Here is a 22,884-nt window from a genome sequence, read left to right as displayed (position 1 = left end):
ACTGGCTACTTTGCTGAGGCAGCGAGGTGTAGACAGAGTTGACGGAGGGGAGGCTGGTTTCTGTGATGAGCTGAGATGTGTCCAGAACTCTCTGCAGTTTCTTGTGGTCACGGGTACAGAAATTGCCCAACCAAGCCACGATGCATCCTAGTAGGATACTCAATGGTCCATCAATTAAAAATTGGTGACAGTCAAAGGGCACATGCCAAATTTCTGTATCCTCCTGAGGATGTAGAGCTGCTTTTTAGCTTTCGTGGCCATGGTTAGATCAGGACAAGCTATTGGTGATGTTTACTCCTGGGAATTCAAAGCCTTCAATCTTCTCGACCACAGAACCGTTGGTGTAAACTGGAGTGCTGTGGTTCGGCTTTCTGAGTGCACTTCAAAAATGTAAGTTTTCCTGTTCCAGATTAAGATGGGATCAGCCTATCCACCTGTCAGTCTTTGGTTCACTGACCTTGTTGGAAGCGAGCGCTCGGCTGAGTTGTGTCTGCCCTGTGGATTGTACTGTTATTTCCGGTACAGAGCTGCAGTGGGCAACACTTTGGCTAGAGACCTTCATCAAGGAAACACTTTGATACTTGTCCCCAGGGTTACAGAGCACAGCTAGCTAACTGACTGCATCTGGTCCGGTAAGGAGGGGCCACTGCACAGGATCGGGAAAAGCTGCCGAAAATTGTAACTTAAAGCCATCATGGGCACTAGCCTCTCCTGCATCCGGGACACCTTCAAAAGGTGATGCCTCAAAAAGGTGTCATCCATCATTAAGGACCCCTATCACCCAGGACATGCCCTCTTCTCATTGCTACCATCAATGAGGGGGCCTGATGACACACACTCAACAATTCAGGAACAGCTTCTTCCCCTCTGCCATCAGATTTCTGAATGGGCGTTGAACCCATGAACACTATATTTTTTGCTCTTTTTGCGCTATTTATTTAAGTTAATTTTTAAACATATACTTCTTACTCTAATTTACAGCTTTTTTTATTATTATGTATTGTGACGTACTGCTGCCACAAAACAACAAATCTCATGACATATGCCTGTGATATTAAACCTGATTCTGATTCTGATTCAGATTCTGGCCAGGTTCTGCAGATGAAGACTTAAAAGCTGCAGAAATGAGTCGCATGTCACAAAATTACTCTTGACCACAAAAAATTTAACGCTACATGTTTCCTGTCATGTGCGGGATGTCTGGAACTATTTCCTTCATTGTGGATATTACCAGATTTTGTGAGGCTACAACTGTGTGGGAGTATCATACAGCATCCATTGAGCTGCTGACAGAATTCAGAGGGAGTGCATGTCTCTTAGGTATTTGATTCAAATCCAGATAATTTATTTATCGCATGTACATCAAAACATACAGTGAAATACATTCTTTTTGTGAACAACCAGCACAGCCTAAGGATGCGCTCGGGGCAGCCCACAAATGTTGCCACGCTTTCCATCGTCAACATAGAATGTCCACTGTGCTTAGCAGAGCAATGCACAACACAACAAGTGACACAGCAACTATGGCAAAACAAGCCCATTCCACCCACACACACAGTCCTCTAATGCCAGTACAGCCCGTCTTCACCCTCCAGACTCCAGACTTGGACTCGCTGATATTGAGGCTTTGACTTCCCCAGTGGACTCACGGAGATCCCACCCACCCGTGCACATACACAGCCCTCTAACCCCAGGACAGTCTCTCTTCACCCTTCAGACTCAGACTCGCTGATACTGGGCCTTTGACTTCTCCAGTGGACTTGGACTCACAGGTATTGGGCCTTCAGCTTCCCCAGCAGATCCACAGAGATGCCCAGACTTGGGGCTCCGGCACTGGGCCTCAACGCTAGACCTACAGACTTTGATCTTCAGCACTGACCCCACGGCTTACCAGTAACAATGAAAGAGGACCCTGGATGAGGACCTCGATCTCCAGACGCGCTGATGATGGGATCTCAAACACTAGGCCTTGAACTCTAGTTTCGCTGACTGGCGTATCCTGGGAGGTCACTGACCCTCATGTCTCTTGCTCACATGGAATTTCAATCCGTGTCAGACATACAAACAACATGGATCACCACTGTATGTGCAGTGTTAGTAGGCCTCAGTAACTTCAGAGTCACACAGAATGGAAACAGACCTATCGGCCCATCAGGTTCATGCCAGCGAAGATTCCCATCGAAGTTAGTTGAATTTACCTGTGTTTGGTTCATATCGCTCTAAACTAGGGGTTTCCAATCTGGGGTCTGTGGACCCCTTGCTTAATGGTAAGGGTCCAAGGCATAAAATAGATCGGAAACCCTTGCTCTAAACCTTCCTATCCAAGTATCTGTCTATTTGTCACATATACAATCCTGAGACTCAATTTCCTGCAGGCATTCACAGCAAATGCAGGAAACACAGTAGAGTCAATGAAAGATCACACCCAACAGGATGGACAAACTAACCAATGTGCAAAAAAAACAACAAAAGCCTGATCAAATAACAGGAATTCTGCAGATGCTGGAAATTCACGCAACACACATAAAAGTTGCTGGTGAACGCAGCAGGCCAGGCAGCATCTCTAGGAAGAGGTGCAGTCGACGTTTCAGGCCAAGACCCTTCGTCAGGACTAACTGAAGGAAGAGTGAGTAAGGGATTTGAAAGTTGGAGGGGGAGGGGGAGATCCAAAATGATAGGAGAAGACAGGAGGGGGAGGGATGGAGCCAAGAGCTGGACAGGTGATAGGCAAAAGGGATACGAGAGGATCATGGGACAGGAGGTCCGGGAAGAAAGACAAGGGGCGGGGGGACCCAGAGGATGGGCAAGGGGTATATTCAGAGGGACAGAGGGAGAAAAAGGAGAGAGAGAGAAAGAATGTGTGTATAAAAATAAGTAACAGATGGGGTACGAGGGGGAGGTGGGGCCTAGCGGAAGTTAGAGAAGTCGACGTTCATGCCATCAGGTTGGAGGCTACCCAGACGGAATATAAGGTGTTGTTCCTCCAACCTGAGTGTGGCTTCATCTTTACAGTAGAGGAGGCCGTGGATAGACATGTCAGAATGGGAATGGGATGTGGAATTAAAATGTGTGGCCACTGGGAGATCCTGCTTTCTCTGGCGGACAGAGCGTAGGTGTTCAGCAAAGCGGTCTCCCAGTCTGCGTCGGGTCTTGCCAATATATAAAAGGCCACATCGGGAGCACCGGACGCAGTATATCACCCCAGCCGACTCACAGGTGAAGTGTTGCCTCACCTGGAAGGACTGTTTGGGGCCCTGAATGGTGGTAAGGGAGGAAGTGTGAGGGCATGTGTAGCACTTGTTCCGCTTACACGGATAAGTGCAGGAGGGAGATCAGTGGGGAGGGATGGGGGGGACGAATGGACAAGGGAGTTACGTAGGGAGCGATCCCTGTGGAATGCAGAGAGGTGGGGGGGAGGGAAAGATGTGCTTAGTGGTGGGATCCCGTTGGAGGTGGCGGAAGTTACGGAGAATAATATGTTGGACCCGGAGGCTGGTGGGGTGGTAGGTGAGGACCAGGGGAACGCTATTCCTAGTGGGAATATCATACCAAACTGTGATGTATGCAGATAGAATACTCTGTGTGGTGTATCGGTAAAATTTGGTGACAGTCAACAGGGACATGCCAAGTTTCTTTAGTGCCTTAAGGAAGCAGAGGTGCTGGTAAGCTTTCTTGGCCACAGAGTCTATGTGACTGGATCAGTTCAGGCAGTAGTGATGTTTACACCAAGGAACTTGAAGCTCTCAACTGTCTCCATGTCAACACCGTTGATGGGACGGGAGCGTGTGCACCGCCCCTCTTCTTGATGTTAATGACCAGCTCTTTGGTTTGCTGACATTGAGGGAAAGGGTGTTGTCTTGACACCACGCCAGTCTTGGCTAGCTTTTTGTACTCCATTCTTTTAAATCACTTACTCATACTAAGCGACAGATCGAGACTTGCCTCCCTCCTTAACTTACCCTCCGCTCCTGGTGAGCTTGTAATACACCAGCTGCTGAATCCTTTGTAAGAATTCTCCACCCTGTCCTCCCTCACAGCCACCTCTTTGATCAAGTAGACCCGATTTGACCAGCTTGGCTTCATAGCTTTCCTGCAGCCCAGTACGAACAGGAAAAGCCTTCCCCACCACTGAGCACACCTACAAGTAGCATTGCCACAAGAAAGCAGCATCTGTCATCAGGTACCCCCCGCGACCCAGACTACGATACTGCAATCAGGGAGAAGGTACAGGAGCTTTAGGTCTCACACCACCAGGTTCAGGAACAATTATTACCCTACAACCATCAGGCTCCTGAACCAGCATGGATAACTTCACTCATCTTAACACTGATCTAATTCCACAACCTACAGACTCACTTTCAAGGATTCTACAACTCATGTTCTCAGTATTATTTATTGTTTATTTGTACCATTTGTCTTCTTTTGTACATTGATTATTTGTCAGTCTTTGTTATGTATCATTTTCCATAAATTCAATTGTACTTTATTTTCCTGTAATTGCCTCCAAGAAAGTGAATCTCAGGGTTGTATATGGTGACATATTTGTATTTTGATAATAAACTTACTTTGAACTTCAAGCATTAATTGCAATGGGATTCAGCATAAGCACGTAAGTGATACTGAAGGAACCAACAATGCCCTGGAGTGCAGTTAAGCAGCTTGTAAAGTTGCTGTGCTCATAGGCAGTGATGCAGTCCGAGAGGAAGTGGTTTTGCATCGAAGGATCTTCACGGTAAGTGTAACCAACAATCACTAACTCCCAGGCAGTCTCACACACTGACAGGAAACTCTACACGGTTCACTCCAGTTTCCTTAGTACAGAATATTACAAGTTCAGGAGGGCTTATTTATTTAGTAAAGCGTACCAGGCTACTCTATAGAGTTCAATGCAGGCACTTACAGAAAAATAAATACAATTGAATTTATGAAAAACTATACATAACAAAAGAAGACAAATTGTACAAATAAATAATACTGAAAACATGAGTTGTAGAGTCCTTGTAAGTGAGTCCATAAGTTGTGAAATCCATTCAGAGTTGGGGTGGGTGAAGTTATTCATGCCAGTTCAAAAGTCTGATGGTTGTGGGGCAATAATTGTTCCTGAACTTGGTGTGGGTCTTGAGACTCTTGTACCTTCTTCCCAATGGCAGCAGTGAGAAGAGAGCATGGTCTGGACGATGAGGGTCCTTGATGGTGGATGCTGCTTTCCTTTTGCAGCGCTGGTTGTAATTCTGCTCAATGGTGGGGAGAACTTTTCCTGTGATGGACTGGGTTGTATCTACTACTTTCTGTTTCATTTTCTGTCCTTGAGCATTGGTTTTTCCATACCGGCCTGTGATGCAACCAGACAGTATAATCTCCACTGTGCATCTATAGAAATTTATCAGTGATTTAGATGACGTTTTGGAAGTAAATAAATAATACTGAGAACATGAGTTCTAGAGGCCTTGAAAATGAATCTGCAGGATGTAAAATCACTTCAGCGTTGAGGTGAGTGAAGTTATCCACGGGTTCAGGAGCCTGATGGTTGTTGGGTAACTTCCTGCACTTGGTGGTGTGGACCGAAGGCTGCTGTACCTACTGCCCTACAGTACTAGCAAGACACATTTTTGGGCCACGCAGTTGATGTGAAGGCAGTGAGTAACTGGGGAACACACACAAAATGCTGAGTTCCTCCTGCATTTTATGTGTGTTGCTCGGATTTCCAGCATCTGTAGATTTTCTCTTGTTTGTGGATGACTGGGTAAGACAGGAAAGAAAGAGAAGACGGTTTTCTAAAATAAGACAGAAAACCCCTCAGAGGGGAACAGGCAGGAATTCTGCAGGACTGGAAGGCAAATGGGAGAAGAATGTGAGGAAGGCACCTGGCCAGATTTTACTTCAATTTCTTTTATTTCATGTTGCAGATGACACAAAGGTTGGTTGTGTCGTGGATAGTGTTGAGGGTAGCAGGCTACAACGCGACATTGACAGGATGCAAAGCTGGACTGAGAAGTGGCAGATGGGATTCAGTCAGGAAAAGTATGAAGTGATTCACTTTGAAGGCAGAGAACAGGGTTAATGACAAAATTCTTGGCAGTGTGGAGGAATAGAGGGATCTTGTGTTTTATGTCCATTGATCCCTCAAAGTATCTGCACAAGTTGATGGTATGTTCAAGAAGTTGTATGGTGGATTAGTCATTAGTTGAAGGACTGAGTTCAGGAGCTGCAAGGTAGTGTTGCAGCTGTATAAAGCTCTGGTTTGACCACACTTGGAATATTGTGTACAGTTCTGGTTGCCTCATTATAGGAAGGATGTGGAAGCCATAGAGAGGGTGTAGAGAAGAATCACTAGGATGCTGATTGAATTAGAGAACATGTCTTATGAAGATAGATTGGGCAAGCTAGGGCTATTCTCTTTGGAACAAAGGAGGATGAAAGGTGACTTGATAGAGGTGTACAAGATGATAAGAGGCATAGATAGGGTGGACAGCTATAGTCTTTTTCCCAGGGCAGAAATGGCTAACATGAGTGGGCATAATTTTAAGGTGATTGGAGGAAAGAACAGGGAAGTCAGAGGTAGATTTTTTTTACACACAAAGTGGTGGATATGTATTCTACGTTCTATAATGAATGTATTCAGCAGACCAGGTAGCATCTTTACAGGGAAACACAGTAACTGATTCAGGTCAGTGACCTTACACTGGAACTGCAGCATCCCCAGAGCCCTCAGATTTTATTTTGGCTTTCTGGCATCTGTGATATTTTGCTTCTATAAACTGTGCTGGTGACACTGACCAAGGGATAAGTAGAGCCCTCAGGTGACTTCCTGTGGAATAACCATAAACCCATAATATAGAGGAGCAGTCAGTGTAAGTTCATGGGCTGTAAAGAGCTTTGATAATCCTGAAAGATACCATGTCTGTGGAATGATTGTTGGTGCCAGATGGGGTGGTTTGAGTATCTCAGAAACTGCAAATCTCCTGGGATTTTTATACACATTAGTCTCTGGAATTTACAGAGAATGGTGCAAAAAAAAAAATCCAGTGAACAGCAATTCTGTGGACGAAAATGTCTTGTCAATGAGAGACGTCAGGGTAGAATGGCTAAGATGTTTCAAGCTGACAGGAAGGCAACAATAACTCAACCACGTGTTACAACAGTGGTGTGCAGAGGAGAATCTCTGAATGCACAACATGTCCAATCTTGAATTGGATGGGCTACAGCAGCAGAAGAGCACAAACATACAGAAACACACTCAGTGTCCACATTATTAGGTACCTCTTGTACTTAATAAAGTACTTGTTCAAAGACAAAAATATCTACAGATGCTGGAAATCCAAAGCAACATACTCAGAATGCTGGAGGAACTCAGCAGGCCAGGCAGCATCTGTGGAAAAGAGTAAAAGATGGAAATGTTTAGGTTAGGGTTAAATTGGGGTTGCTGGATGGTGTGGCCCAAAGGACCAGAAGGGCCTATTTCATGTTGTATCTCTAAATAAAACAAATAAATTGCTGGGCAGAAGTCTGCGAGAAACTGCAGGGAGTGTGGATGCAGCACAGCACGGCTGTTCCCTCTTGGCTGCGCAACTGAAATGCTCTCGTGCAGCTGAGAAGCAACATTGGTACTCTGCTGTGACTGCAGATAAAGTTTAAAAGCTAGCCTTATTTGTTAGATGTAATTCGAAACATCAGAATAATGAAATGTGTCGTTTGTGATCAAAACAGTCCAACACAGTCTGAGGATGTGCTGGAGGCAGCCCACAAGTGCTGCCACACTTCGGGCACCAGCGTAGCATTCCCGAACCCGTACACCTTTGGAATATGGGAGGAAACCAGAGCACCCGGAGGAAACACAGGCAGACGTGGGGAGAATGCACAAGCTCCTTACAGACAGTGGTGGGAATTGAACTCTGATCAGTAAACGCCGGTGCTAACGTGCTGCTGTTATGCTGAAAGTTTCTGGTGATTTCTTCATTACTTACTGTATGAATGGCTCAGCTAAGTTAAAATTTCTTTTCTGTGTAAAATGCATTCTCAGAACATGACAACGGTTTAGTGAAACGTCCTCTCCTCCTTTGTTGCTGCGCTGCTGGAATTGGACACGGCTAGAAAAAGCTCAGGGAAACGTGAAAGATTTTCTTTGTTGTACTGTATTTTATTATACCCTTCAATTAATAAATAAAATCAAATGTATGTAATTTTTCAATTTTCATTCTAAATATTCGTAGTGTGCATATTACGGAAAACAAAAACATTTAAAGTGCTGCACAGTTTTCAGGCTGTGTAAAAGTTTCCTACTCAGAGCAATGGTTGGTGTACGCAGCTGTAAAAAAAAATTAGAGAGAGTGTTGCTCAGCATGTCATAGAAATCAGCTTCTCCTCCGTGGACTCATTTCTCACTGCCTCATGAAAACAGACAGAATAAACAAAGGCCCCACTCACCCAGGCTTTGGCGCTTCTCTCCTTCCCACGGGGCAGAAGATACGAAAGCTTCAAGAGTGGCGCGGTGGTGTAGTAGCACAATGCCAATGATCAAAAGATCGAGGTTCAGTGCCCACTGCTGTCTGTCAGGAGTTTGTGCGTTCTCCCCGTGACCCTGCGGGTTTCCTCCAGGTGCTCCTGTTTCCTCACACATTTCAAAGATGCACGGGTTAGGGTTAGTCAGCTGTAGCATACTGTGTTGGCGCTGGAAAATTACAAATGTCACTCCACTCAATAAGAAGAGAGGGAGGCAAAATACAGGAAATTGTAGACCAGTTAGCCTGACCTCAGTGGTTGGAGTCCATTATTGAGACCATAAGACATAGGAGCAGAATTAGGCGATTTGGCCCATTGAGTCTGCTCCACCATTCCATCAAGGCTGATTTATTATCACTCTCAACCCCATTCTTCTGCCTTCTTCCTGCAACCTTTGATGCCCTGACTAATAAAAACCTATCGGGCTCCATTTTAAATATGCCCAATGACTTGGCCTCCACAGCCTCTATGGCAATGAGTTCCACAGATTCACCACCCTCCACTAAAGAAATTCCTGCACATCTCTGTTCTAAGTGGAGGCTGTGCCCTCTGGTCATTAACTCCCTCGCTATAGGAAACATCATCTCCACGTCCACTCTATCTAGACCTTTCAATATACACCCTAACCTTAATGTATGCACAGGTGCTATGAAAAACTTAATTGCAGCAACATCACATGCACAGAGCATCAATAAGCAGCATCTGCAAGAAAAACAAATTAATCATAAATTATGGATAATTTTTCAAGTAAGAACAAGTATAAGTAAAGTCCATTTTAATGCAAAGTGTTCGCAATGTTGCGAAACTGTAGTGATTTGGTAAGTTAGTGTTAACTCATTCAACATTGTATCTCCAAAGGTAACTACCTCCCCCTCCCAACCCTGATTGCAGATAAAGTTTAAAAGTTAGCCTTATTTGTCAGATCTACTTCGAAAATCAAAATAGTGAAATGCATCACTTGTGACGAAAACAGTCCAACGCAGTCCAAGGATGTGCGGGAGGCAGCCCACAAATGTGACCCCACTACAGGTGCCTGCATAGCATTCCCACAACTCACTAACCCTAACCCGTACATCCTTGGAATATGGGAGGAAACCGGAGCATCCGGAGGAAACCCTTGAGGACATGGGGAGAACATATAAGCTCCTTACAGACAGTGGTGGGAATTGAACACCGGCACTATAAAGCAATTGCGTTAACCACTACGCTAACGTGCTGCTGTTATGCCGGCAGTTCTTGGAGATTTCTTCATTACTTACTGTATGAATGGCTCAGCTAAGTTAAAATTTCTTTTCTGGGTAAAATGCATTCTCAGAACATGACAACGGTTCAGTGAAACATCCTCTCCTCACCAGTGCAGCAGGGAACTATACCATTAATTCTTAGAAGTTCACAAGTAATAACAAATATCTCATAAAGGAAGCATGGCTGTAATTACATCTGGAGCATTCCGTCAGCCAGAGCCCGGGCCTGGGGGTGTCTGTTCAGTCTCCCTTTTCTGAGCTAAGTGCAATATTGTAAGGAGGGAAGGGGCTAGTTTAAACCGCCACTGTTTCATCTGAAAGGACCTTAAAGAATCTTCATTTCCAAAAAAAAAGATAATGTGGGAGGGTGGGTAAGTATGTTTGCAGTGACACAAAGATGGCGTGCTGGACTGTTACTCATGTTCTCACTATTATTTTTTAATTTGCATTTTTAAAAATTTTTATTTATTTTACTTATTTATTTAGATATACAGTGCAGAACAGGCCTTCTGGCCCTATGAGCCACACCGCCCTGCAATCCATCTTTTTAACCACTAGCTTGATCAAGGCCAATTTACAATGAGCAATTAAACTACTAACCTTTTGGAATGTGGGAGGAAACTGGAGCACCTGGGGAAAACCCACAACTCAGGGGAAGGAGGTACAAACTTCCTGCAGAGGACACTGGAATTGAACTCCGAACTCCAGCGCCCCAAGCCATAACAGTGTCACGCTAACTGCTGTGCTACCATGGCATCCCCATGTTCTCTGTGTTTTGTTGTATTTGCACAATTTGTAGAACATTTCAGCACCGTACAGGATATTTGGCCCACGATGTTGTGTCGCCCTTTTCATCTACTCTAAGATCCATCTAACCCTTCCCTCCTCCATTATTCTATCATCTATGTGCCTAAGAGTTTCTTAAATGCCTCTAAAAACCATCACCCCTGGGAAGGCATTCCATGCACCCACCACTCTGTGTATAAAAACCGTACAGAGTCAGGTTTAATATCACTAACGTATGTCATGAAGTTTGTTGTTCTAACATTGCAATACATAAAAATACTATCTATTACAATAAAACATGTAGATATACAGAAAAAAATTGAATAAGTAGTGCAAAAAGTGAGCAAAAAATGTGAGGAGGTGTTCATGGGTTCATTGTTTTGAAACCTGATGGTGGAGGGAAAGAAGCTGTTCCTACCTCTGACATCCCCCCTATACTTAATTTCATTCACCTTAAAATTATGCCCCCTTGTATTAGCTAATTCTGCTCAGGGCAAAAGTCTCTGGCTACCTGCACGTTGGTTGTTTGTTGATCTTTGTTTATGCATAGATTTTCATACGTTCTTTTGTATTTCTGTATCCTCCAGTGAATATCTACAAGAAAATGAGTCTCAGGGTTGTACATGGTGACATATCCATACTTTGATGACAAATATGATTAGACTTTCGTTTTTGCACAGCAGGTACGTGGGATATAGATCAGAGTATGAGGAAGATTTTGACTGTAGAAGAAGCTGAAAACTGGGGTGAGAATTTCTACACGGAGGCAGTGATAGGCTGCAAGTCCATGTAGGAAATGGTAAATTCGTTTATGATTGCCACGTAAAACCAATAGACATAGGAGCAGAATTAGGCTATTCCACCCATTGAGTCTTCTCTGCCATCCATTCATGGCTGATTTATTTTCCCTCTCAATCCCACTCTCCTGCTGTCTCCCCATAACCTTTGACATCCTTACTAATCAAGAACCTAGCGACTTCCGCTTTAAATATATCCAATGACTTAGCCTCCACAGCTGTCAGTGGCAATGAATTCTGCAGATTCACCACCCTCTGGCTAAATTCCTCCTCAACTCTGTTCTAAATGGACGTCCCTCTATTCTGAGGCTGTGCCCTCGGGTCCTAGACTCCCCCGCTATAGGAAATATCCGCTCCACATCTACTGTATCCAAGTCTTTCAATATTCAGCAGATTTCAATGAGATTTCCCCTCATTTTCTCATCAGGCTCAGTGTCATCCAATGCACTTTATACATTAACCCTTTAATTCCACACAAACTTGACATTATTTTATGTAAGTACAGAACACACCATTTTACAATTTGGTATTTAATTTTGATAACATTTGTCTGAATTATTCCCTGTAGATGGTTATTTGGATGTTTGTAAAAATATACATCTAAAGTTCTAGATGACCCCACCATCCAGACCATGCTGCCTTCTCACTCATGACATCAGGAAGAAGATACAGGAGCCTCAGGACTCACACCACCAGGTTCAGGAACAGTTATTACCCCTCAACCACCAGGCTCTTGAACCAGAATGGATAACTTCACTCAACATAATTGAAATGTTCCCACAACCTATGGACTCACTTTCAGGGACTCTTCATCTCATTTCTTGATATTTATTGCTTGCTTATCTATCTATCTATCTATCTATCCATTTATTTATTTATTTTTATTCTTTCTTTTGTATTTGCACTGTTTGCTGTCTTTTGCACATTGGCTGTTTGTCCATCCTGTTGTTTCTTGGATTTAAAGAAAAAGTTTGTTTTGCATGCATATAATTTCATTCCGTTGAGGTAGTACGAGGGAAAGCAATAAAAGAATGCAGAATAAAGTGTGCAGTTACAGAAAAAGTGCATTGTAGACAAACAATAAGGTGCAAGGCTGCAGTGAAGCAGATTGTGTGGTGGAGTCCCGTCAAGGTGGCACTGAGAACTGTGGGTGGTCGGGTGGCAACTGGACGGGTGGTGCTGTTTTTCATCTTGTTTGTTTTGCTGTTGTTGTTTTTTGTTTGTTGTGTTCTGTTTTGTTGAGCTCTGAGCTGTTTTGCCAAACGTTGCGGCTGTGCTACGTTGGCACCGGAATATGTGTTGACAGTTGCGGGCTGCCCCCAACACCTCATATAGCATAATAACCATAACAAACTCAATGAAAGGCTGCCCAACTAGAGAGTTCAACCATAGTGCAGAAGACAACAAACTGTACGAATAAAAAAAGAAACGATAATATAAATAAATAAGCAATAGATATTGAGAACATGAGATGAATAGTCTTTGAAAGTGAGTCCATTGGGAAGAGAGCCATACTAGGGAATCATTGAATAGTCTTATAGCAGTGGGGTAGAAGCTGTTCTTCGGCCTGGTGGGTCATGCCTCCAATGGGAGGTGGGAAAGGGTGGAGACAAGTGAATGTGTGGGTCTTAGATTATGCTGACTGCTTTACCATGGTGGTGTGTGCTTTGAGGCTTTTGTTTCTTTAGCTTCATGGGGTGGGGGGAGAGAGAAGTTGGCGACAGGAATAATTGGAGAATTGGTCTCAGTACGACTTTGGACATGGGGCAGCAGAGATTCCGTTGCATGGAGCCTGTGGCAACATGGCCAGTGGATTGAAATACTTCTTTGTGCCATTGTTCTGTTCATTTCCTTTGCTAGGAATTTATCGTGGATAGACAGGCATAATTTTAGCCTAAGGACAGAGGCCTACTGCAAAGACACATATGGTTTCCAGTACATAAGTTATCTCTCCTGGATGGAGACTGAACATAAATCCCACCAGCTTTTCTTGTTCTGTCAATATGGAAAAGATCACTACCCTGTGAAGGGTAAACAATGTTCCTGAGTGCTTCCTGCAGCCAAGGTCTCTGAGAAATGGCCGTTATGCTGAATGAAAATAAACGAAGAGCTTCAAAATTGTTTGGTTTAATGATGGATGACACCGGAGGCCCGTAAAGGAAAAGGTGCCGGAACACAAAGCAGGGAAGGGGGTTGCCGAGATGAGCACTTCGTAGTGAATTTTTTAAAGCCCTGCTTTGTGCGGGAGAGATTCCTGGGAGCAGTTTCACAATCAGAATCAGGTTTGATATCACTGGCAAATGTCATGAAATTCATTGTTTCACAGCAGCAGTACCATGCAATATGAAAAATATAGTATAACTTACAATAAGAAATAGACTTATGTAAAACAAAATTAAAGAGAATAAGTAGTGCAAAAGGTGAGCAATAATAGTCAGGTAGTGTTCATTGGCTGTTCAGAAATCTGATGATGGAGGGGAAGAAGCTTTTCCTAAAACGTTGAGTGCGTGTCTTCAGGCTCCTGTACCTCCTCCCTGATGACCGCAATGAGAAGAGGGCATCTCCTGGGTGATAGAGGTTCTTAATGATGAGTGCCGCCCTTTTGAGGCATCACCTTTTGAAGTTGTCCTCGCTGCTTGGGAGACCAGTGCCCGTGATAGAGCTGGCGGAGCTTGCAAATCTCTGTAGCTTTTTATGATCCTGTGCAGTAGCCCATCCATTCCAGATGATGATGCGGACAGCTAGAATGCTCTCCATGCTACATCTGTGGAAATTTGCCAGTTCCTTTGGTGACAGACCAATTCTCCTCAAACACCTAATGAAATATAGCCATTGCCATGCTTTGTAATTGCATCAATATGTTGGACCTAGGATAGATCTTCAGAGATGTTAACACCCCGGAACTTGAAACTGCTCACCCTTTCCACTTCTGATCCCCCTCAATGAGGACTGGTGTGTGTCACCTCAACTTCCCCTTCCTGAAGTCCACAATTAGTTCCTTGGTCTCACTAACATTGGGTGCCGGGTGGTTGTTGTTGTTGTGACACCACAACAGTTTGCTGATGTTGTTGTCTCCTACTGTAATCTTGCTCCTTCCTGCTCATAGATCTCCCCAGGACTGTTGGTTGCTGCATTGTATGGGGAGGCTGTGTAAGCACATGGCCTTCCTAAATGGGGATTGCCACAGAGTTACAGCAGGGAAAGAGGTCATGATTGGGTATATTTATAAGAGAGAAATGTAGAACAGTACAGCACAGTACAGGCCCTTTAACCCATGATGTTGTGCCTACTCTTAAGATCAATCTAACCCTTCCCTCCCACATACCCTCCATTTTTTTAACATTCATCTGCTTACCTAAGAGTCTCTTAAATTTCCCTAATGTTTCTGCCTCTTACAATCAGTGAAGTTTGAAATATTGCTTATAGCCAATGCACAGTAGATTAAGAGGTTCGGACAATATTGTGGGCCGAATAACCTGTACTGTGCTGTAGTGTTCTCTGGTTCTCTGTTCTAAACCAGTACCAATATCAATGCCACTACAGGTATCAGGTCCATAGAGGGAAATGGACAGTTGATGTTTCAAGTTGAGACCCTTCATCTGGGCTGAAAGGAGAGATAGCCAGCACTAAGAGGTGAGGGGAAGGGATTGAGCAATAGATAGCAGGTGATGGCTGGATTCAGGTGTGGGGTAAGGAAGGTAGGTAGATAGAGGAGGGGGAGTGAGAATAGTGACAGAGGCTGGGAGGTGATGGGTGAATGCAGGTGAGGGGAGGGGTGATAGGCAGGTGGAGGAGGAGAAGAATGGAAATAGTGGCAGAGGCTGGGAGGTAATGGGTGCATCCAGGTGAGTAGGGGGAAGGGTGATAGGAAAATGGAGGAGGGAGGTTGGAATGGTGACAGAGGCTGGGAGATGAGAAATGAAGGTGACAAAGGGCTATGGATGGTGGGATCTCTTAGGAGAGGGAGGTCGAGCATGGAGCCAGATAAGAGAGGTGGGGAGGGCAGATGGTTAAAATTGGGGGGCGGGAGGAAGGGGACCTAATGGGAGGAGTGTGTGTGTGAGGGACAGATGGAGAAGGTGGAGGAGTGATGGATGGGGAGCTGGGAGGGGTTGTAGGAAGAACTGGGTAAGTCAGGAAAAGAGAGAAAATGGGCAGAGAGGAAGTAGGTTACCGGACTGTGGAGAATTCAGCATTAATGTGCTTCGGTTTTTGACCACCCAGGTGAACTGTCTATGGTACAGAATTGGAATGAACAACCAAATGAGGAGATAGGGATGAGTGACCACATGTCCAGCTGCTCTACATTGCTGCTGCGTACTAAACCACATAAAGAAAAACACTTCATAACATGCTTCAGGTGAATCAAAACTCATGTGGATGTCAAAAGTAGAGCTTATTGCCATCAGATCAACTCCATGTGTGCACAGGTGTGATGAAAAACTTTACTTGCAGCAACATTGCAGGCCGCAGAGCATCAGCTAAGCAGCATTCACAAGGAAAACACAAACATAAATTATGCACTATTTTTTCCAAGAAAGAACACAATTAGAACAAAAGGTAACACTCACAACATGCTGGAGGAACTCAGCAGGTCGGGAAGCATCCGTGGAAATGATCAGTTAACGTTTCGGGCCAGAACCCTTCGTCAGGACTGTAGAGGGAAGGGGCAGAGGTCCTATAAAGAAGGTGGGGGGAGGGTGGGAAGGAGAAGGCTGGTGAGTTCCAGGTGAAAAACCAGTAAGGGGAAAGATAAAGGGGTGGGGGAGGGGAAGCAGGGAGGTGATAGGCAGGAAAGGTGAAGAAGGAATAGGAGAAAACACAATGGGTAGTAGAAGGAGGCGGAACCATGAGGGAGGTGATAGGCAGCTGGGGGAGGGGGCAGAGTGAAATAGGGGTAGGGAGAGGGAATTACTGGAAGTTGGAGAATTCTATGTTCATTCTAAGGGGCTGGAGACTACCTGGATGGTATATGAGGTGTTGCTCCTCCAACCTGAGTTTAGCCTCATCATGACAGTAGAGGAGGCCATGTATGGACATATCTGAATGGGAATGGGAAGCAGAGTTGAACTGGGTGGCAACTGGCAGATCCTGTCTGTTGTGGCGGACGGAGCGGAGGTGCTCGACAATCAAAAGGTAAAGTCTGTTTTAGTGCAGAGTGTCGAAGCAGCAGGCTAGTGTCGTGGTTAGTGGAGTCGCTTTGCAGAGCCAGCGATCATCAGTCAGGGTTCAATTCCTACCATGATCTGTGAGGAGTGTGTACGTTCTCCATGTGACTGTGTGGGTTTCCTCCCCGGATGCTCCAGTTTCATCCCACATTCCAAGATTTATGGGTTAAAGTTAGTAGGTTGTAGCCATGTTATGTTGGCATCAGAAGCATGGCAATACTTGCACGCTTCCCCTTACTTGATTTGAGACAAACATGCATTTTGCTCTATGGTTCAATGCTTTGACATGTATTTGACAATTAATGCTGACTTTAGTAAAGTGGTCACTGTGTTGCTGTACTGAGTTAGTGATGAGGGAAAGGTTAGGTACAGGCCACATCGAGGCGATGGGGCCCAGGCCTGAGAGCATATTGAAGTGGCAGGCCCCAGGTCCTAGCGCAAGGAACCATCCGAGTTTTGATCAGTTTAAGCACCAGGCTGAACTGGAAAGGTCAGGTATGGGCTGAACTGAGGAGGCGAGGCTCAGGCCTGAAAGCATATCGAAGCAGCAGCACCCGGATCTGAGAGACTGGAGCTTTGGCCAACTTATGTGCCAGGCCAAATTGAAAAAGTACGGGCATCATGGCCAGAAGCGAGGAATGGGCCGGTGTTCAGATCCATGACGTTTATTCATCTCCGCGTTGAACTGAGGCTACGGCCTGCAACTAATACTCTCCTGAATCGGCTGCAGCGATGACTGACTTCGTGGCTGTGAACTCACTTTTATGAACTTCAGTTGCTTGCTTGCTTTTATTGTTTGCACTATTTGTTTTTTTTTCCCGCTGTACATTGGGTGTTTGAATGTCTCTTTTACATGGGCTCTATTGGGCTTCTGTGTTTTGTGGCTGTCAGTAAGGAGACAAATCTCAAGGTTGTATATAGTATACATACTTTGACAATAAATGTACTTTGCCTTTAACTTACACGATTAGGGTTGTGCTAGTTGGTTCAAGAACCAAATGGTTGAAGAGATGTAGCTGTTCCTGAACCTGGTAGTGAAGAACTGCAAGCTTCTGTACATTACATAATACTTGGATCTGTCTTCCTCTGATCGTTGATGTATGGACATTGACAGAGAGCTCCTTTCCTGTTCACTTGGGTAAAATGATTGTGTATCAGCACAGCCTATCTATCTGGTCAATGGGACGTTGCGGGGTGGATACTGTCTTGTGTAACTCCAAGGTTGTTAGGTTAATATGTGCAGTCATCAGTTTAACTATGGTAAACTGAGAGCCTATCTGCACGTCCGCTTGTGCACAGGTGCTACGAAAAACTTAACTTGCAGCAGCTTCACAGGCACAGAGCATCAGGTAAGCAGCATTCACAAGGAAAACATGAGCATAATGAGGGGTCATATCAACGTGAGAAGATAGAAGCTACTAATATAAGCAACACACATAAAAGTTGCTGGTGAATGCAGCAGGCCAAGCAGCATCTCTAGGAAGAGGTACTGTCAACGTTTCGGGCCGAGACCCTTCGTCAGGACTAACTGAAGGAAGATCTAGTAAGAGATTTGAAAGTGGGAGGGGGAGGGAGAGATCCAAAATGATAGGAGAAGACAGGAGGGGGAGGGATGGAGCCAAGAGCTGGACAGGTGATTGGCAAGAGGGATATGAGAGGATCATGGGACAGGAGGCCTAGGGAGAAGGAAAAGGGGGAGGGGGGGGAAAGCCCAGAGGATGGGCAAGGGGTATAGTCAGAGGGCCAGAGGGAGAAAAAGGAGAGAGAGAGAAAGAATGTGTGTACATAAATAAATTATGAATGGGGTACGAGGGGGAGGTGGGGCATTAGCGGAAGTTTGAGAAGTCAATGTTCATGCCATCAGGTTGGAGGCTACCCAGATGGAATATAAGGTGTTGTTCCTCCAACCTGAGTTCATCTTTACAGTAGAGGAGGCCGTGGATAGACATATCAGAGTGGGAATGGGATGTGGAATTAAAATGTGTGGCTCTTGGCTCCATCCCTCCCCCTCCTGTCTTCTATCATTTTGGATCTCCCACTCCCCCTCCCACTTTCAAATCTCTTACTAGCTCTTCCTTCAATTAGTCCTGATGAAGGGTCTCGGCCCAAAGCGTCGACTGTACCTCTTCCTAGAGATGCTGCCTGGCCTGCTGCGTTCACCAGCAACTTTGATGTGTGTTGCTTGAATTTCCAGCATCTGCAGGATTCCTCGTGTTTGAGCTACTAATATAATCAGCTTTTGAATATTTATTAATAAATAAACTTAATTTCTGAAAAATGGTGTATGCTGGTGAGGGGAGGTTTGATAGAGATATACAAAATTATGAGGGGTGTAGACAGGGTAAATACAAGCAGCCTTTTTCCGCTGAGGTCGGGTGAGACTAGAACTAGAGGTCATGGGTTAACGGTGAGAGATGAAATATTTAAGGGGAATCTGAGAGGAACTTCTTTTCTCAGGGAACAGTCACAGGTAAAGCAGCTTGCCGTGGGTCTGGTCACCTGTAGGCCACATGAAGCAAAGTTCCTGGAATGAGATTGTGTACCTGTCAACAGCTAAAGCCAATAGCTTTATGCTCCATGGAGTTTAAAGGAGTGAGAGGTGGCACTTACTGAAACACTCGGAGCTTAGGAAGCATGACTGAGATGAGCATCCATGTGTTTGCACCAGTTTAAGAATCTCGAGCATGGTGCAAGATTAGAGGGTGGTCACTTAAACATGTGGGGAATAGGAACTAGGAATATCCTGGGGGCCAACTATCAAATATCCTGGGAAGGGAGTTAACTCTAAATTGTCCTGGGAACTGGAGGGGTAACTACAGATTTTTCTGGGAAGGGGAGTGACTACAGATTTTCTTAGGAAGATGGATAACTACAGATTTTCCTAGGAAGGGGGTAACTGCAAATTTTCCTGGGAAGGGGGTAACTACAGATTGACCTGGGGAGGAGGGAAACTACAGATTTTCCTGGGAAGGTGTATAACTACAGATAGACCTGTGGTGTTTTAGAGTTCAAAGTAAATTTACCATTAAAATACACTTACGCAGAAGTGTAATTACGAAGAAAGCACAGCAGCGCCTCTACTTCCTTAGGAGTTTACAAAGACATCTAAAACTTTGACAAACTTCTATAGATGTGTAGTGGAGAGAATGTATTGACTAGTTGCATCGTAGCTTGGTATGGAAACACCAATGCCCTTGAACTGGAAAATCCTACAAAAGTAGTAGATACGGCCTATTCCATCATGGGTCAAACTTTCTCCACCAGTGAGCACATCTGCACAAAACGTTGTCACAGGAAAGCAGCATCCCTCATCAGGCATCCCCACCACCCTCGTCATAGTCTCTTCTTGCTGCTGTCATCGGGAAGAAGGTACAGGAGCCATAGCACTCACACCACCAGATTCAGAAACAGTTATTACCCCTCAACAGTTATTACCCCTGTCAGTCTCCTGAACCAGTATGGATGACTTCATTCACCTCAACACTGAACTGAATCCACAATCTATGGACCCACTTTGAAGTAGTCAACAACTCATGTTCTCAGTATTGCTGATTTAGTTATTTATTATATGTTTTATTTTGTATTTGCAGTGTTTATTTGTCTGTCTTTGTAGTAGTTTTTCATTTATTTTGTTGTATTTATTTGTTCTACTGTGAATACCTAAAAGATATTGAATCACAGGGGAGTATATGGGAGCATATATGTACTTGATAATAAATTTTCTTTAAACTTTGATGATTAGAACAGGGTGCAGTTTCTGAGCTCATGCTTGCAGGGAATAACTTCATTCCACTTCATTTGCCCCATCACTGAACTGTTCCCACAACCAACTGGTTCACTTTCAAGGGCTCTTCATCTCATGTTCTCAGTATTTATTGCTTATTTATTTATTTTTTTCTTTTTGTATTTGCACAGTTTGTTCTCTTTTGCACACTGTTTGAACGTCCACTTGGTGCGGTCCTTCATTGATTTTTTATGGTTATTATTATATTATGGATTTATTCTGAATCCCCTCAAGAAAATGAATCTCGGGGTTGTGTATGGTGATGTATATATACTTTGCTAATAAATTTACTTTGAACTTTTTATATGTCACCATACACAACCCTGAGATTCATTTTCTCATGGGCATTCACAGTAAATCAAAGAAACACAATAGAATGAAAGATCGCACCCAACAGGATGGACAAAAAGCCAGGGTGCAGAAGGCAACGATCTGTGCCCATGCTAAAGAAAGAAATAATAATAATAATACATAAATAAGCAATAAATATTGAGAACATGAGATGAAGAGCACTTGAAAGTGAGTCCATAGGTTGTGGGAACAGTTCAGCGAGGGAGTGAAAGAAGTCCAGTGAAGTTATGCCTTTAGTTCAAGAACCTGATGGTTAAACTGTTCCCAAACCTGGTTGTGTGAGTCCTGAGGCTCCTGTACCTTCTTCCTGATGGCAGCAGCAAGAAGGAGACCATGTCCTGGGCAGTGGAGGTCCTTTATGATGGATGCTGCTTTCATGTGACAGTGCTCCATGTAGATGTGCTCAATGGTGGGTGTTGCAGAGCGAGTGTCTTGTGTGACAGTGGGGACCAACCACCGGGCCGCAAAGCCTGTGCTACTGGGCCATGAGGAAACGATATGATTTGGCGATATGAGTCAGCTGCACCTTTCCTCATTCTCTGTTACGCCCACTGTTGAATTTTAACGCATGTGAGGTCATCAGTGACTCAAGACGTGCAAAGGAATGGGTCCGTGACCCATTTGTGTATGTTTCTGGTGAATCTTCCATGTCAGCGCGGGAAAAAGATCAATTCCTCGAGCTTGCAAATGACGGTGGGCTGAAAACTATGTTTGACATAACATCTCTGCCGGCATTCTGGATCAAAGCCAAGGCTAAGTATTCTGAGATAGCCACCAAAGCACTGAAAACGGTGCTTCCATTTCCAACATATCTCTACGAAACGGAGTTTTCTGCAATGAATGCAATGAAAACTAAATTGTGGAATAGACTGGACATAAGGAACCCCCTTCGAGTATCGCTGTCTCCTATCACCCCTCGATGGGACCGTCTTGTTGTAGGAAAACAAGCCCAGGGCTCCCACTGATTCAGCGACATTGGTGTGTTGCAATGATTTTATATGTTCATATGAGCAAAATATGCGCTGTGTGTTTAATATCCAAGCGTTATTTAAAATGTTATGATGCTATTGACTTATAAGTGACTTATAATTCAGTGGTTCCCAACCTCCGGGCCGCAAAGAATACAGCGGTAGCCGGAACGCACCCAGCACATCTTTAAGAAAAAAGCCGAAATAAACCCCCCCCCCCCCCCCCGGGTTGGCCAGTCCACAATGTCAATATTAAACCGGTCCACGGTGCAAAAAAGGTTGGGGACCCCTGTTGCCCTGTTGTATGACACACCCTTGGTACAATACCCCCTTGGTACGTCATCCCTCAGTACAGACTGCCCGGCCGATCTGCCTCCAGCTGTATTCAGCTGTCAAGTATCAAACTGAACCTCCTATCCCTGAGCTTGGGACACACCTTCCTTAAGGGCTGGGGTGGGTGAGTCACCTCTAGAGCCTGCTTGCAGTGTTCAATGTGAGGGAACCCTTCTCAACTCCCTCCCCTGGGACCGTGCGAACCCCGTGTCCCCTGGCAGAGTTTCTGCACTGATCACTGACCCTTGGCAGAGTTGTTGTGGGGAGCCAGAGTGTGCACGTGGAGTTAGGGGAAGAGGTTAAGGGCCCCAGTTCCTAATCAGCTGGGTTTAAATCCCTCTCTTTGCCTGTGTTCAATCTGTCTTTCTCTGGGCCAGATGTGGGTGGGTTTTGTCTGAGAGCTTTTCTCTCTCGCCCAGTGAAGGCTCCCGCTGTAACCAAGGTTCCTGGGTTTCACATGACCTGATCTTTCAGTTGTTCGGTTGTCTGCAGCTCCTCACTCCCACTCTCTCTGGCTTTGTCTGCCTCTCCTTCTCTCACTCGCTCTCCCTCTCTCCTTCCCCCTCCCTCCCCCCCCCCTCGCTCTCTTTCCCAGCTCCCCTCCCCCACCCTACTTCCCATTCAGTCGGGTTCTCCCTGCATGTGAGCTGTCGGAATACTCCGTCCAGACTGACATTGCCGCCCAGGAGTCAGCTGCTGCCGATGTCCCTACAGTGGTATGTTAGTCAGAATTGTCTTCATAGCGTTGGAGGCTGGACACAGTTCAACAGAGCTTTGGTCTTCAGCCTGTGTGTGTGTGTGTGTGTGTGTGTGTGTGTGTGTGTGGGGGGGTGGGTGGGGGTGGTGGCTGGGGTGATATGCACCTCTGTTTTTGTGCGTGTGTGTGTGTTTCTGGATGTTTGTATATGTGTGCTTGTATGTGTGGGTATGTACAACTGTGTGTGTGTGTGTGTG

General features: G+C 44.9%; 1 protein-coding gene across 9 annotated transcripts in view; it reads left to right on the top strand.

The window, feature by feature from the left end:
* frmd4a (FERM domain containing 4A) overlaps positions 1–22,884 on the top strand; it is a 523,313-nt gene that overhangs the window by 241,927 nt on the left and 258,502 nt on the right. Inside the window, exon 1 of one of the 9 annotated variants that reach the window (XM_063072640.1) lies at positions 22,547–22,646. The exons of the other annotated variants lie outside the window; for them this stretch is intronic. The gene's annotated coding sequence lies outside the window, so the exon portion shown is untranslated. Of the gene's footprint in view, positions 1–22,546; positions 22,647–22,884 lie in introns of those variants that run through there. 9 annotated transcript variants of the gene reach the window in all.

The sequence above is a fragment of the Mobula hypostoma genome, chromosome 20 (assembly GCF_963921235.1).
Source record: "Mobula hypostoma chromosome 20, sMobHyp1.1, whole genome shotgun sequence".
Lineage (NCBI taxonomy): Eukaryota > Metazoa > Chordata > Chondrichthyes > Myliobatiformes > Myliobatidae > Mobula > Mobula hypostoma.
This window is presented reverse-complemented; position numbering and strand designations above follow the sequence as displayed.